Source organism: Aptenodytes forsteri, unplaced genomic scaffold, assembly GCF_000699145.1.
Source record: "Aptenodytes forsteri isolate BGI_AS27 unplaced genomic scaffold, ASM69914v1 Scaffold6, whole genome shotgun sequence".
NCBI classification, from domain to species: Eukaryota; Metazoa; Chordata; class Aves; order Sphenisciformes; family Spheniscidae; genus Aptenodytes; species Aptenodytes forsteri.
This window is the reverse complement of record NW_008795709.1, coordinates 4,328,483-4,343,149: the sequence shown is the minus strand read 5'-3', so window position 1 is coordinate 4,343,149 and position 14,667 is coordinate 4,328,483.

The following is a 14,667-nucleotide window of genomic DNA, read 5'->3' as shown; positions in this document are numbered from 1 at the left end:
CCATATGTATTGAGGTTGCATTGTTAAGTATGAGCTATTGACAACAGAAAGCATCACCATATTAACAGAAGAAGAGCCACTAAAATAGAAGAATTTGAGCAAGTCAGCTGCAGCATGAACACAAAGATGTGGGGGTAAAAGGAAGCACCTTCCGTATTGCATAAGGAAATATCCCCTTCTTCCCAGCAAAACAAACTCTTCAGAACAGCTATAGCAGTACAACTCATCTGAGCATTTCCGCCATGGCAAAGATATGATCAGGAAAGATCATGACCTATACTGTTCTCCCTACTTTTTACTTCCCAAAGGTATCACAGTACCAGCAAATTAAGGGAGCCACAGCTTTCCTTCCTTCTCTCCTCTGCACGACTCCCAACCCCCAGGCACTCGCTATACAAAATGTTTACGTATAACCAGCCTTTTTACATTTATATGTTTTTATTGATTCTGCTTTAAAAAAAAGCCACATACAACTTCATATTCTTTCAAACAGCACCAACATTTAAGGTCAATTTACTTTACTTGCATCTTCTGCACGACTCCCAACCCCCAGGCACTCGCTATACAAAATGTTTACGTATAACCAGCCTTTTTACATTTATATGTTTTTATTGATTCTGCTTTAAAAAAAGCCACATACAACTTCATATTCTTTCAAACAGCACCAACATTTAAGGTCAATTTACTTTGTACTTGCATCTGAGATTTGAATGCCAAAACAGCGCACAAAATATACAGATGATTACTAGCCCTACAACCTTTCACTGAATTTGTGGTGAATGAATAAGCATTTGCAATTTCTATACTTTTTGTAGAATTATCATTTAACAATAGCTGCACGCCGAATAATTATGGCCTCTTAAGATGAAAAAGAAAACGTGTTATTCCAGAACGAGAACAAAAATTGCTTCTTTCATTCCTTGCCTATGAAAAAAAACTTATTTTCTTTATTTTTGAGCAGAAGAGACACTATCTTCTGAACAGACTTTTGCAGATCTTCAAATTTTACTCTTTCCATTCATCTTCTGGAACTCGGATTTGCAAGTGCAGAACGTTAGGATATAATATTTGCTATTATTTTGCTGAAGCACGCTCTGAGGAAAGGTGGTTGGACAAAGGTGATCAATATCCTCCATAGAAAGGAAATCTGCCTGCTCAACTAATTCAAGGTTTTGCACTGAGCCTGGAACCCTAAGAATTACAGATGCATTACATTCACCTTGTTAACTGAAATAAGGCTAGTTATCTTTTTTCAACATGAAGCATTTGAATGTTTTTCAATTTCTTCAAGGATAACCATCATTTTAACAAGCAACCTACCCAGCCAGAAGCTGGACAACTACCAGATAAACTAGAAAAAGTACATCAGAAATCATTTTAGACAAAATTGAGTATTTGTGTGAATAAGTCTACACTTTTCTCTTTATCTGGCATCACCAATGCTTAGCCTACAGCATTTGTTATGTGACACTGGCATCAATTTGCCTATAAGTTCTAGATAACAATAGTTTAGAAAAAAAAAAACCAAAACACACTGATACAATCAATGCAGCCTGTTCAAAAATTTGATCTGCAATCACTCAAGGCATATATACTGATGTAGCCTGACCACTTATTTATCCCTCAGATGAAAGGAACAAGTTTGTTGGATACCCAGAACAAAATGAGAAACACTGCTTTCACTCCCCTCTTTTGGCAAAATTGGTTCACTTTCAGACTGCACGTGTTTACATCCATTTGCAGATGTTTCGCTGCTCAGACATTACCAATGCAGTTTAAGAACTCATTTTGCCATAGCAACGTCTTAAGACAGTGACAACAAATCTGGAGAGGTATTTTTGTAAGCTATCTATCTTTACTACCTCACCACACTCCCAAGCACTCGTCTCCTCTTTCTTTGCTAAGCAGCAGCCTGCATGTATTCTCAATACTGTGTTACTCGCTCCCTAACAGCAGCCACAGTTTGACACCAGGACGTGCAGTGATAGAAAGTGGAATCACCGTAAATCAAACAGAGCTAAAGCTTGCAAGGCAAATTAAACATCCAAAGCTTCTTTAAGCACCTTAGTAGAGAGCAAAGAAAGAAGAAAGGGCTTTTCTGAAATGTGTAATTAGAGATTAGGTATTGCCTTCTTCAAAATTAACTGTATCTTTACAAACAGCCAAGAACAAAACATAACACTGGATGTAAGAGGCAAAAAACCAATCATTAATGGAAAAAAAAAGGATATAAACTACCTTACACAAAATGCAAACAAAAGGCAAAAAGGTTAATGCACTAAACCAGAGGGTTGGATCATTTTCATCCCATAATACTCAAACACAAGAGCTCACCCGTGCTAGGATTTCCAGTGTATCTGTCAAGTGATGGGCACATGCACACAGAGCAACAGAGCACCTGTAGCAGCTTCATTTAAACAGGGCATGTAAGAAACCAGGCTTGTCAGCATAGAAGGTTTTTGAACAAATTTGAAGGTCACAGATGGAAAGATATGTGTCATTACAACACACAGGCAACAATATAACCAAAACCACATTTTCTGTTACATTTTGGTTACATTTGGCTGTTTGGTTTGGGGTTTTTTTTGCTTTCTTAGACAAGATCCAGAAAGATTAGATGCTTTTAATGAACAACACATTGAATACAGTGCCACGTAGACAGTTTTTAAACCCGGAGAACATAACCATTTATAGAGAAACATAAAAAACAAGGATTTAGTTAAAAAGATATAAAGCAAAGTGTTATAGAAAGGTATTACTGGAATATCTTTGTGGGCTGATTTTAAAGCCAGTATTTTCATTATTAAACTTTTTCCCAAATTTATGCCTATGACAAAAAAAAATCTGCTAAAAGGTACCAAATTGGGAGGGTACAGGCAGGGGACGAACAAAGCATACATAAACAAATGGATTTTAATCACAAAAAAAAAATCAGTCATACACGATGCAAAAACACATGAACTGATAAAAACTACTTGCATACTACTTGATAACATGACAATTTTGAGGGCCCATTAACTTAGCCATGAGAGAAGTAAATCCTATAAGAGTAGAACTATTTAAGTCTTTCTACAAACTGCTCTTGAGACACCACCTAGTCATTTCCTTCAAATTAATTCAAAACCAGAAGAGCTGCAGAAAAGAGTCTGTTCTGCAAGACACAATTCCCAAAAAGCTGGCTATGTTAAGACAACACAAGAGGTCATGGGCAATTGCAGGTCTCCAGAAATATAGCTAAATAGAATATACAGACGATCAGAAGAAAAAGCTGGCATAACAACATGAGCACCACTGCAATGGAAATTTGGGAAGGAATACAAACAGTTTAGGAAATGCTGTGCTGCATAACAATCTGTAACTGCAAAAGATTGATTCAGTCACCCAGGGGGCTCTTCTATGTCAGTCCTAAAACAAGACTCAAGCATATTATGTTAGAAAAACAAAACAAACTCTCTTCTCATTTCATTAATAAGCCAGTTTCATAGTTGAGGCCCATCATGTGATTTTTGATTGCTTAGATTTGGTAATACTTATACTACAAATTATATATACAAACTATTATAATTTACACATGCTCACCCACGCAAACAATTCCTAAAGGCTTGTAACTTAAATCAAACAGCAAGATCAAAATTCTGTATTCTTTCTTAATTTTGCTTTTAATAAAAGCTACATAAACCTTTTAAAGTTTCTAGCGAGGACAGAAACAAGAAGAAACCTTTAAAAGAATGAAATTACATGGAGTTAAATTTATTTTCTAGAAGCAGTAAGCTATAGCCACCTTCTCCTAACTTGCTGTCCCTGAGGAGTCAGTAACATATCAGCCATCTGCCCTTTATTAAAAAACACCTGTAGTAGATGGTACAAAGACTCTGCATCATTGGGCTACAGCTACTTCAACCATTTATTACCTCACTAATTAGGATGTTTAGCTTTTAAGATGATGGTTATTCTCACCATAAAATAAAAAGGAATAGAGAGAGCATGTGCGCATTTTACCAAATCAAAGAGTAGTAAGCACAGTGAGTTCAACTCCTGTGGTTACCAAGAAGTGTTATTGAACTATTTGTAGTATTAGGGAGAGTTATTTAGAAGCTTAAAAAAAAACATAAAAAACACCATGACTGAAATACTAGCGGGCAGGGAGGGGGAAATCAATTCATTCATTTCCTACTATTAGTAGGCAGACTAGTGCCCCACTTTGCACAGGGAAGTTTAACAAGTAAGGGTTTATAGTTGCACGCTTTACTGTTTGGAACAGTAATCATACTTTAACAGATCAGCTAGGAAGTTTGTATAACTCACCGAGGGTAATACCGCCTACTGGTGAGTGATACCAGTCTTTTCACGAGTCCCTGCCTACCGTCTGTCCCAAGCTAAGCTACTTGTTTTCAGCTTAAGAAATAGGACATGCAGATGAATGAGTGACAGACACTTGGGATTACACTCAAGTGTCAATTTGACACTTACAAAGTTAATATTACTAAGGAGAGTGGTATCCCCAGTTCCTCATTCTTTAGTACCAGCCCAGGCACGGTAATTAGTTTCAGGACTCTCAAACCAGTAAGTTGAGTTCCCTTGAATCTATCTTTGATACTCATCTCAGCTCTGGCACACATCCTTCCCTATTATCCTTCCTACCTTTCGGCACCTGAATTAGGAGAAGGAAGGCGACAAGATAAGCCGTAGATCATTTTATTCCACGAGCTGGAATCAGAGAAATCATAGTTCTTGCATACCACCAAGACAGAGCCCTTTTTCAGCCTTCAGCCATACCCTGAGAGCCACAAATTACAAATACTTGAATGATCTCTTCTTGCCATTAAAGCTTTCAAAATGCCCCATTTTAAATACCTGTGCCTACCCGATACTGCCAGCAAAAATAGCGTTGCATGGACTACACTGATTACTGAATTAAAACAGTTGAAAGAGAAGCAAAAAACTTCACTGCATGAAGTAGAGCTATCAACATTGAACCTAAAGCCTGTGTTTTTTCCACTTCCCAATACCTATCAAACGATTCTTCTAATGAGCACAATTTTAAGCTTAAAATGCCGTATTTTTTTCTTCCTACTCATCAACCGCCAGTGTCAAGATTCCCTCTGGGTGCAAAGCATTTTATTCTCCTTTTCCTGCAACTCCGAACTGACACCAATGCTGTAAGACATTTAATATAAACATTCACTTGCATTTGTGAAAGGAGAGCATGTTATTTTAGTTCAAAAGTTGGAATAATGCTGGACAGAAAAGCTTGACCAGAATTTTGAAAAGATAAACAAGGGCAAGCAACATTTCAGAAGGTACAATTAAAGCTCCATCTTCTGGAGACCACACAATTTGGATTTCTCAGAAACCGCACGAGCGATAACTTGTTGCTCAATTTGGGTGGTACAAGCTATTGCTTCTCCTGCTTTCTCTCCTCCTCCCACCAGCACTGAGCTTATTCAAGGTGACTCAGAAGAATTTAGAACTGGTCACAGTTGTATCAAACTCATAGTTCCTAGCTTAATGCATGCTGAAGACTCAGCCATGCTAAGTAAAATGAAAGTTAGAGGAATGGCCAGGAAAAAGGTATCTGGGCAGGCCTCCACTACTGAGAAAAAAATTAAGCTGCCCACATAACAATTAGCTTTCTGAACACAGACACAGAAGAATAGTACTTAGTATTAATTTGTTCATAAACTTGAGTTTAAACATTACTTAGCAACATTTGTTCAACCAAAACTAAAACAAAAGCAACTTATATACTTAGCTGCATCCTTTTTGATCAGCACCTGAGGAAACGGGGGAAGGAGGGCTGCCTCACCAGTAACACCAGCGCAGTTCAGCATTCAATAAACCACCACAATCAACAAGACAGGAAAGTCCTCAGTATTTTCTTTAAAGATGAAAAATTACTTCCCCATTTTCTCCTTTAATTTTTTTGTTATTGAATATATTTACTGTAAATGAAGATTTCAATTTATTCCTCTCATTCATAAGAAGTGAGTGAGAAGGGCAAAACCAATTAAAGTTAAGAGAACAGCAACTTTAAGTATTTCCTCAGCTCTTTAGTTCTCATGCTTCACAGCAGTTATACAGCTTGAAAAAAAAAAATCAATGTTGGCACGTTGTTTGCTTTGTTGAATTATAAACATATTCCTTTGAAAGAAGGGAGAAGGGGAGATGGCGCTGCAAATTCATAGTTCTGTGCCAACAAATGAGACTTGGCATACAATAATAAATTTAGAAAAGGTAGTATAGCTGAACAAAGTTGTATTTAAAATACTAAGCTGCTAATAAAAGCTCTGATTTGTTATAAGCACCGAGTCTATCGATGCAAAGTGAGAAATTTAGAAGGAATATAATTTAGAGTCAGTCCCCAAATCCAGACACCAGCTGATCCAGGCAAGTATAGAGACCCTACTAGTTTATGAGATTCTTTAAACTAGAGAATCTCAAGATAACATACCCCCAGTACAGTTGCCTGTCTTTATTAAACGTCTTAATGGCAAAAAGTTGGACTGCAACTAAATCATGCCAAATACCCCAAAACATTCCAGCAAAAGAGTAATAGCTGGAATTTGCAGTGTGCCGTTCATCAATTTTAAATGCAGAACCACCAGTCTGATCTCCCATAGGCAACAGGTCACATACCACCACATACAGAAGCATACCTACAACTTCTACACCCACTAGTATAGAACAGTACTCCATCTATGATTTCAAGCAAGAGAACCTGCTTAGACCCCAACAGTCCCCTGCCTCAAGCACTTACTGACAATGAGCACTTTCCTAGTTATTCAGATTATGAATTTCTTTGGTTTAACTTGTGGTCTCCCCGTACTCAGTGCTACTAGACCACAGGCTTCTGCTAATCAGGGATCTCCCCCTGAAAGTAAAGGCTTGGGGAAAAAGCAGCAAAATCCAAGTCTCTAAGAGAGTTCAAATCATTCAGGTGGTTCCCTTGAATGCCTTCTGGGTGGCCCTTTTTAGACCTATATATCAGGCGTGCAGTATCCTCCAGCATCATTTCAACAGAACTTCAGCCTTCTTCATTGCTTACTTCATATGCCCCAATTAATGCACCCAACAATCACACCCTAGCATCAGTACAGAAAGGAAGATACCAGCTCAAAGTTGTCTGATAACATTACTCTAATTTCATAAGAGTCTATGATCTGGAATGTAAAGGGGCAATTCCATAATTGTGGTGTGGAGTACTAATTAAAAATGGTATTCAGAAAGAAGAAAGCCAATACAAGAAAGGTAACACGAAAACAGCAGCCACAACATTAACAAGAGAAAAAACCCAGACAGTCAGAGCTATCAATGTTTGCCAGCGGGGCTCAAAACCAGCTGTTGGTTCTGCCAAATAAGTCTCTTTCTGAAATATGTTCCTCTGTCATCCTCCCAGTGGCACCCAAACAGGATTTCCTGTATTAAACTCATTTTTCAGCATTAAGTAGTGTGCACAGTGAATCCAGCTTTAAAAATACTGACATTAAGAGCATAATGTTTATCCTTTGCATAGGTATTGAGTGGTGAGTCCCACTACCCAGAATTAGGACTTCTAAAAGAAACATATTAACCCATCTTTTCCTAAGTTTCACTATGATCCAAAAATTCCCAAATGTTTTTGTTTGGTTCATTTAAAAATAACAACTCCTACTACAGGCAAAAGCTTCAAGAGGTGCAGGCAGGGAGAAATCTGCACTGTTGCACTTTCTGGGAGGCCAGTATTCCGTGGTATCACACTTCCCAACTTCACAGCTGCTGCTTTAGGTAAGGACAAAACCCATTTAGGGAACTGAATGAGATCATACTTGAACAGATTTATTCAGTGTTAGGATAATTTCTGTACACCATCTTTTTCTGTTATGTAAAAGTTGTCATTTGCTGTAGCAAACAAAAGACTAAAATTGCTTGAAAGAAAAGCCTAGCTTAAGCTCATTTGGGAAGTGACACCTCTCTCATTACCAAACAATTACCATTTATTATCTCTAACCTGCCTTGCCGCAAACAAAGACGAATCCTATTCATTTGCACTTCATAAATACTGCAACAGTCGCACGCAGGAGCTGGTCCCACACAGCAGCTGTGCTGTAAAACTGAATCAGAGAAATTAAGAGCCAAAAAGATTACTACCGCATCAACTGGCACATCCTCTGCGAGCACATGCACACCAGTTTCCTCTACAGCACATCCTTGGCCACCTTGTGCAACCAAGCAGCAAGTGAGACGGTGTGGTTTCTGATGTCCTCCCGCAGGAAACTTTCTCTGTGCAGTATCTCATTAGAAATGTGTTTCTGAATATTCTGATTCCATTTTTTCTTCCTTCCCCTTTTCATTAACTCTACAAACACCTTTTTTTCCACCACATCCCTTCTCTAGGGTTTTCTGAATTCCAGGCCAGAAAACACTTGCAAGGCATTCATTACAACCATCTTTTCTCTTCTTTCCTTCCCCCCCACTAAGTTATGCAAATGTAACAGCTAAGCATCCAAAAGTCAATCCTTACCATATCTACCTCCTCTAATTTCAAACTCAAAAGGAGGAGTTCAGGGACACCTTACCTTACAAGGACTATCAGCTAGGTTAGAGCAAATGTTAAGTTACAGAGTCAAAGCAGTTAAAGGGGTCATGATGAGAAGGTGAGAAGCAAAATGTAAGAGAAGCTAGGTGCATAAGAGCTAGACAAACCCTTGAAGGCTATCTTTAGGAAGGGTTACAGATCAGCAGGACTATCTTTGATAGCAACTTAATCAAGTGAGACAAGAATCAGTGGTCATTTTTGGTTTACTCCATAGAATTTCATATCATAGAATATCATAGCTGTTCCAACAGGGATGTCAAATTCACATACTGTAATAGATACGGTTTGATATACTGAAATGTGTGGTTAGGACTGTTCATTTCACCTCCCTCACTACTCTACACCACATACCAACAGCTTTCCAATACTTTGAGATTCCAGTGCAACTCTTAACACCTCATCGCAAACCTGTGCCCATCCTGACGCTATGGTCAGCCTTCCAGCATGATTCAGGCTTACATCTTTTACTCACTGTCACCACTCATGTCCCAGTCTTCCTCAATCATGATGCATATTTGATAGTCAATTCTTGACAATGCCATTATTTGGATTACATATTCCTTGGGAAAAATCAATCCACCCTTCTATACTTCCTGTAGGACTCATTGTTACCAAATACAATGAGTTAACTGTTTTTATTCTTATAAAATGAAGTCATACAAGAAATCAGACCTTTATAAAATGGGGGGAGGGGGGAGAAGGGAATCAAATATACCTACCTTAAGAAACTTGGAATTCTGTTTTTTTGAAACAAACACACACACACGATTTGAGCAAAGATGAAGCCCTAAGTATAAGACTGAGTATAAACGTACCCTAAAGCAAGTTACAGCTTCTAGAATATCCACACTCCTGTAATGAGCCGTGCTTGGTCTAAGCACGTTGGACTCCTGGACTTTTGGGTTTCTCTCTTGGAAAGGACAAGCCTCCATCACTCCCATTTGTTTTCAGGTAGAAAATACTATGAGAAAATGGCTTCCATTACATTATTTTCCATTTGATTATATGAGCCTCAGAGTACCATATAAACTTAAAGAACAGAATAAAAGAATTCATTCTTCTTGAAAGATAGATATTTGTTTCAAAAAAATTTGAGTTCCTGTCTGCAAACATCTCTTCCTGACCAGTGACCCCACCCTTAATCTTGAAAAAAAGCTGTTTTGTTTTCTTGAAAATAGATATCCATTAGATATTTTTTACATGATCAACAGGATGCATTTTTGTTTGGAACTGCACAAAAATATGGGGATATGGTCACTATTTTTAGACACATCACAGCGACATGAAAATATTTTCATGACAAAGAAAGCCAAGAAGTCAGACATTTGACTAATGACCTTTAATGAACTCTACGTTCCCTTGGACAGCATGGATGAATTACACATTTTGTTTGGGGTAAAATATCTCACTTTCTCTTTCAGTGCAAATCATACCTTTAGTTTTACAACATTTTGTATGAAGCAAGGCCATGAAATCAAGCTACGGGCTTTAAGCACCTTGTTGTAAACCCTTGCAGGTCATGGCCCACAATATCCAAAATGGACTACAGAAGCAGAGGGAAGACACACTCCTTAAAAGACAGTTTTTGGAAAGAGAGGAGCTCAGAGGTTAAGGCGATAGATAGTAGATGCCAACCAATACATATACAATTTAGGTACTCAGAACTACTATTTTACTGTTGGAAAGCATCTGAGCAAGGTATGTAGTTCATATCACCAAGTTCAAGCATTACAAAAGTCTCTTAACTAAAATAAAGAGACTGCAAGCTAAATCAATTCACAGGCTCAGGACTGAAGAGGGCTATCATTTTAGGCCTCATTTAATTACCCTGTAAAAACTGTATACACATCCTTTTTCTTACAACATTGTGTTTAACAGATTGGTGTAATCACACCACAGAGCTCAAGAATCCTTGTTACAAGTACTTACAAAAAATCCTTGTGTATCCTTTCAAATGAATTGGCCACTAAAGGTTTTTAGTCAACCCGAGGCTTGTATATAGAGAAATTGCAAGGGAGTCTGTTCTATGTACTTCAATGTGTTTAAAATATTTCTGAACATATGTATAAGAAATACCAAGATTATGCACATCAAAAATGCACTCGTAGGATGTAGCACAGTCTTTCCAGTGGAGAGAGACACAGGCATTTCAAGAGCTGTTTACCCGAGTGGTTCACCGTAGAAACTCCTGCACCTGGGAGAATGACGGAAGCAAGAAACACATACAACAAAATATTTCAGTCAAGCCTCCTAAAGCTATCAAACATAGGGAAGTTGCCATAAGAAAGGACTTTATCATCAGGTCAGTATCATCAAGGACAGTGCTAAGTCTTTGAACTTGGCAGGCAAATAGTACTTTGTCTTCCATTGAGACATGTGTTAATCTGATATTTAATTACAGTATAATATTAAACTTTTACTAATTTTTCTCACACAATATCATTACTCTCTAGCTTCTTTATGAGTTGAGACAATGGAAGAATCACCAAAAAAAAATCCATCTCAACAAGATCACTAGGATTGATTACTTTGCTATTACTAGGCAGTACCGTGAAGACACTATAGCAAGTTAATAAGCCTAGAAAACAAGAATATATCCGCATATTTATTTTACAATGTTTACTTCCTTCCTATTTGCTACACAAGTGAGCTGGCACTACTTTTTTCAACTAAATCCTGCATTTTAAACAACAACATAAAATTGCATATATTCCACCCAACACAAATCAGGCCTCTTTCAAAGCCACAAAGACTTTTTTTTTCCCCGTCATTCACTTGTCCAATATGCAAAGCATAGCTGTCAATCAGTTAGCATCCCTGACAGCATAATTGCTGAACAGAACATGAAAAACGTGAGGAGGGTCGGGACTAAGAGAGATACCAGCAACATTCCTCCTTGCACACTTTGGTACTAATTTAGGATCATCCTTCATTAAGATTCCCCTCTAGTCGCTGTTGCAGCAAAGCAAGGAATCTGTAGAAGGTTGAGAGGGCTTTGAAAGCCAGTATTGTCAGATAAGTTTGTTTTGCACCACTCCTACTCATTCTGAAAGCAAGCAGTAGCATCATTCACTAATAGTGGCCTCTTGTTTTCAGGAACAGGTTTCTTTTTTCCACTAGCTACAAGAACCCATTTTCTAACTTCTTACCTGGTCCACGCTCCCCTCCCTCAGTCTGAACATATGTGCAAGTTTTCCTCTGTCGATGCCTAACAAAACTACATCTCATAGGAGGAATGGTACCTTTCTTCTCATTTCGCTGCTGCCAAGTCATTTTTCTCTAACACTATGAGAAAGTTATATGCAGCAGCAGAAATGCTGAGGCTGTGACAATACAGAATGAAAAAAACCAACCTTTAACTTGTCAAATGTCCCTAGTTATCTTAAATTTCTTTTTTGTAGACATTATAGTAATAATTGGGAAACTCTGACTTGTCCCCTTCCAAATTTAACAGAAATATGCAAATACCTGTAATCAGGTTTATTTTCATATTGAGGGCACATTTTAGAATAAGTTTAGGTAGAAAAACAGAAGCATCGGTATTCTATCTGCAAAATTTATTTGAAAATTTTTAAGGTGTCTGGCTCGTGTGAAATAATACCACCCCTTGTAGCACTTGAGCAAATAGGCAAGTTCATGTAAGCAGTTCAACAGCTACACACCACTGCAAAAAAGGTATTTTTCTGGAGTTGTGATCTGTATTAAAACGTTTTTTTTAAAATCATGATGCAACAGAAGTGACATTTTGACTGCTGACTGGCAGACTTTCCTTACATGACCCAAGAGTAGCTTTAATTTTCAGTCTATGCAGAAAAGTTTCATAAGAAAAATCCAAGCTTTTACTAATTCAAGTATAAATGAGAAATACTGGTGCATATTAGGTCATTTATTAACTTTAATAGCCCCTATCCCCTGTTCCAAATCCCTAATTCAAAATTTTAAAGCAGCAAATCAAAACAGAGACTCGCTATAGCTGTCTCCAATCTTTGCAACTATTTCAGCATTAGTGATCTAGAAAAACATTAAACAAAAAAAAAATTCTTTCAAAAGCTGCACAACTACTATTGACTCCACTTGATTAATTCTGGGCCTTGAAAATATCAGTGATGAAATATCTACTATTAAAATTTTATATTAACTAAAGAATTTTCGGTCTTCTTACAAGAGGTTATTTATATTCTACTTCCTGAAATGGAAATTCAAAGTTTCCTGAGAGAAAAATGTTTGTGACTCACTGTGGGGGTTTTGCCAGATACATCCCTTTAAATCTGAGCAAGTCAGGCAGTATGGGTAGCTTATATAAATCTGAAAGAAAACATTTTCCTCAGGTTCCACCAACGTACCGGTTTCTAGAGTTCTACTTTCAATCCAGCACAACTTACACTTCCTGAGCAACAGCACACAAGTAAATGATGTCTCAGTAATTTTCACTGTTGCACAATTTATAACTTAGAAATACTACAGCATTATCTTCTTTGGATTCAGAAAAGGTATTTCAGATGGGAATATAGGGAAAGTGAACTCGCAAGACCTGAAAGAAACAGCAGAACCAATTTTGGTTCATGTCCTCCTTTCTCTGTTCTGAGGAAATGCAGAAAGAAAATTTAACTAGATGAAATTTTTGCAGTTTCATTCAAAAGTTAATAAATTAACCCTGATAGCCTCAGTTGCGTTTTCAGAAAAAAACTTTTTATTAGCATATTTGCAACAAATGAAATTCACCGAAGTGAAACATGGTTTAAAGGCAACTCCACTAGTTCAGACAACTTAAGAAGCTGCTGTATGACTAAATAAAGTATATTTTTCTGTTTAGCAAAGTGAAGGAATTTCCCCTCCCAACACTCTAAAGGCTTTTGATGCATTTTTTCCCTGTTCATAGCAGAACTGATTAATAGCTATGGCTTAAATCCAGTGTACAGTTTTGGCAGCTGCTGACGGACCACTCCATCTACTTGCTGCTCCCTCTATTTGCTACACACAACACATGCTGTTAAAAGCATGCTGTCGAAAGTGCTAAAATGATTCACTTTTAAATCTGGTAAATCTAGATTATGACTACTTAAAGAAGTTCTTTCTTAACTTCAGGTGTGGAAAACAAGCAAACATAAAACACTGTCAGTTTTTCTGTCAAATTTGGCATGCCAGTTTTCGAAGGGTATAAAAAGAATCATCAGGTTAAAAAAAAGTGATAACTTTTTCCACTGTTTACAGAGCAAGCTTTAATTAAACAAATTGCAAACCTTCCTATGAGCAACAATGCAGCTATGAAAAACAAGCAAGTCTTACGACTACTGGAAGTCTATTTTTTGCCTCTATAGTTTACACAAGCAGCATTGTCTCTAAAACTACTGTTTAGCTATGATGGAAACAGATCTGTTTTCTGATTACCAAAATATAACCTCTCTCTCCAGTACAGTTTGGAACCAAGAATTAAGAAAGAAAATGTTATTTAAGGTATTTATGCATTTATGAACATTATGGCATGATTTTTATTTCAACTCCTTGCATACAATACAGTCTTTGAGAGAACAAGAGCATCCCAAATGCAAATATGGATCCTACTCAACACTTCAAGATCATTTAAAGTCACAGAAATGCTTGGCTGTCTTAGATACCAAGGAGTGAATATATTTCATTTCTAATGGCAACAAAAGGTTGAGTCTTTGTCAGGTTTTAGATTATGTTTCTGTATGGAAATAAGAGAGACTATAAGCTTTACTGTAAAAGAAGAAATTGGGAGTTAATGGAGATCTTGAAGTGTTATTTACTTTCTTCACGCTTGCAAGCTAAAAGTTTTATTTCATGTATTAATTTTGGATGTTGCTTCTGTTTTGAAGCAGTGCTAGCAGTGTATCCATCAATGCCAGCACTGGTAACTTCCTTAAATTACTGACCAAGGTTAGTGCAGGAGGGGGAGGAGGTGCTCCAGGTGCCGGAGCAGAGATTCCCCTGCAGCCCCTGGTGAAGACCATGGTGAGGCAGGCTGTCCCCCTGCAGCCCATGGAGGTCCACGGTGGAGCAGATATCCACCTGCAATGCGTGGAGGACCCCACACTGGAGCAGGCGGATGTGCCCAAAGGAGGCTGTGACCC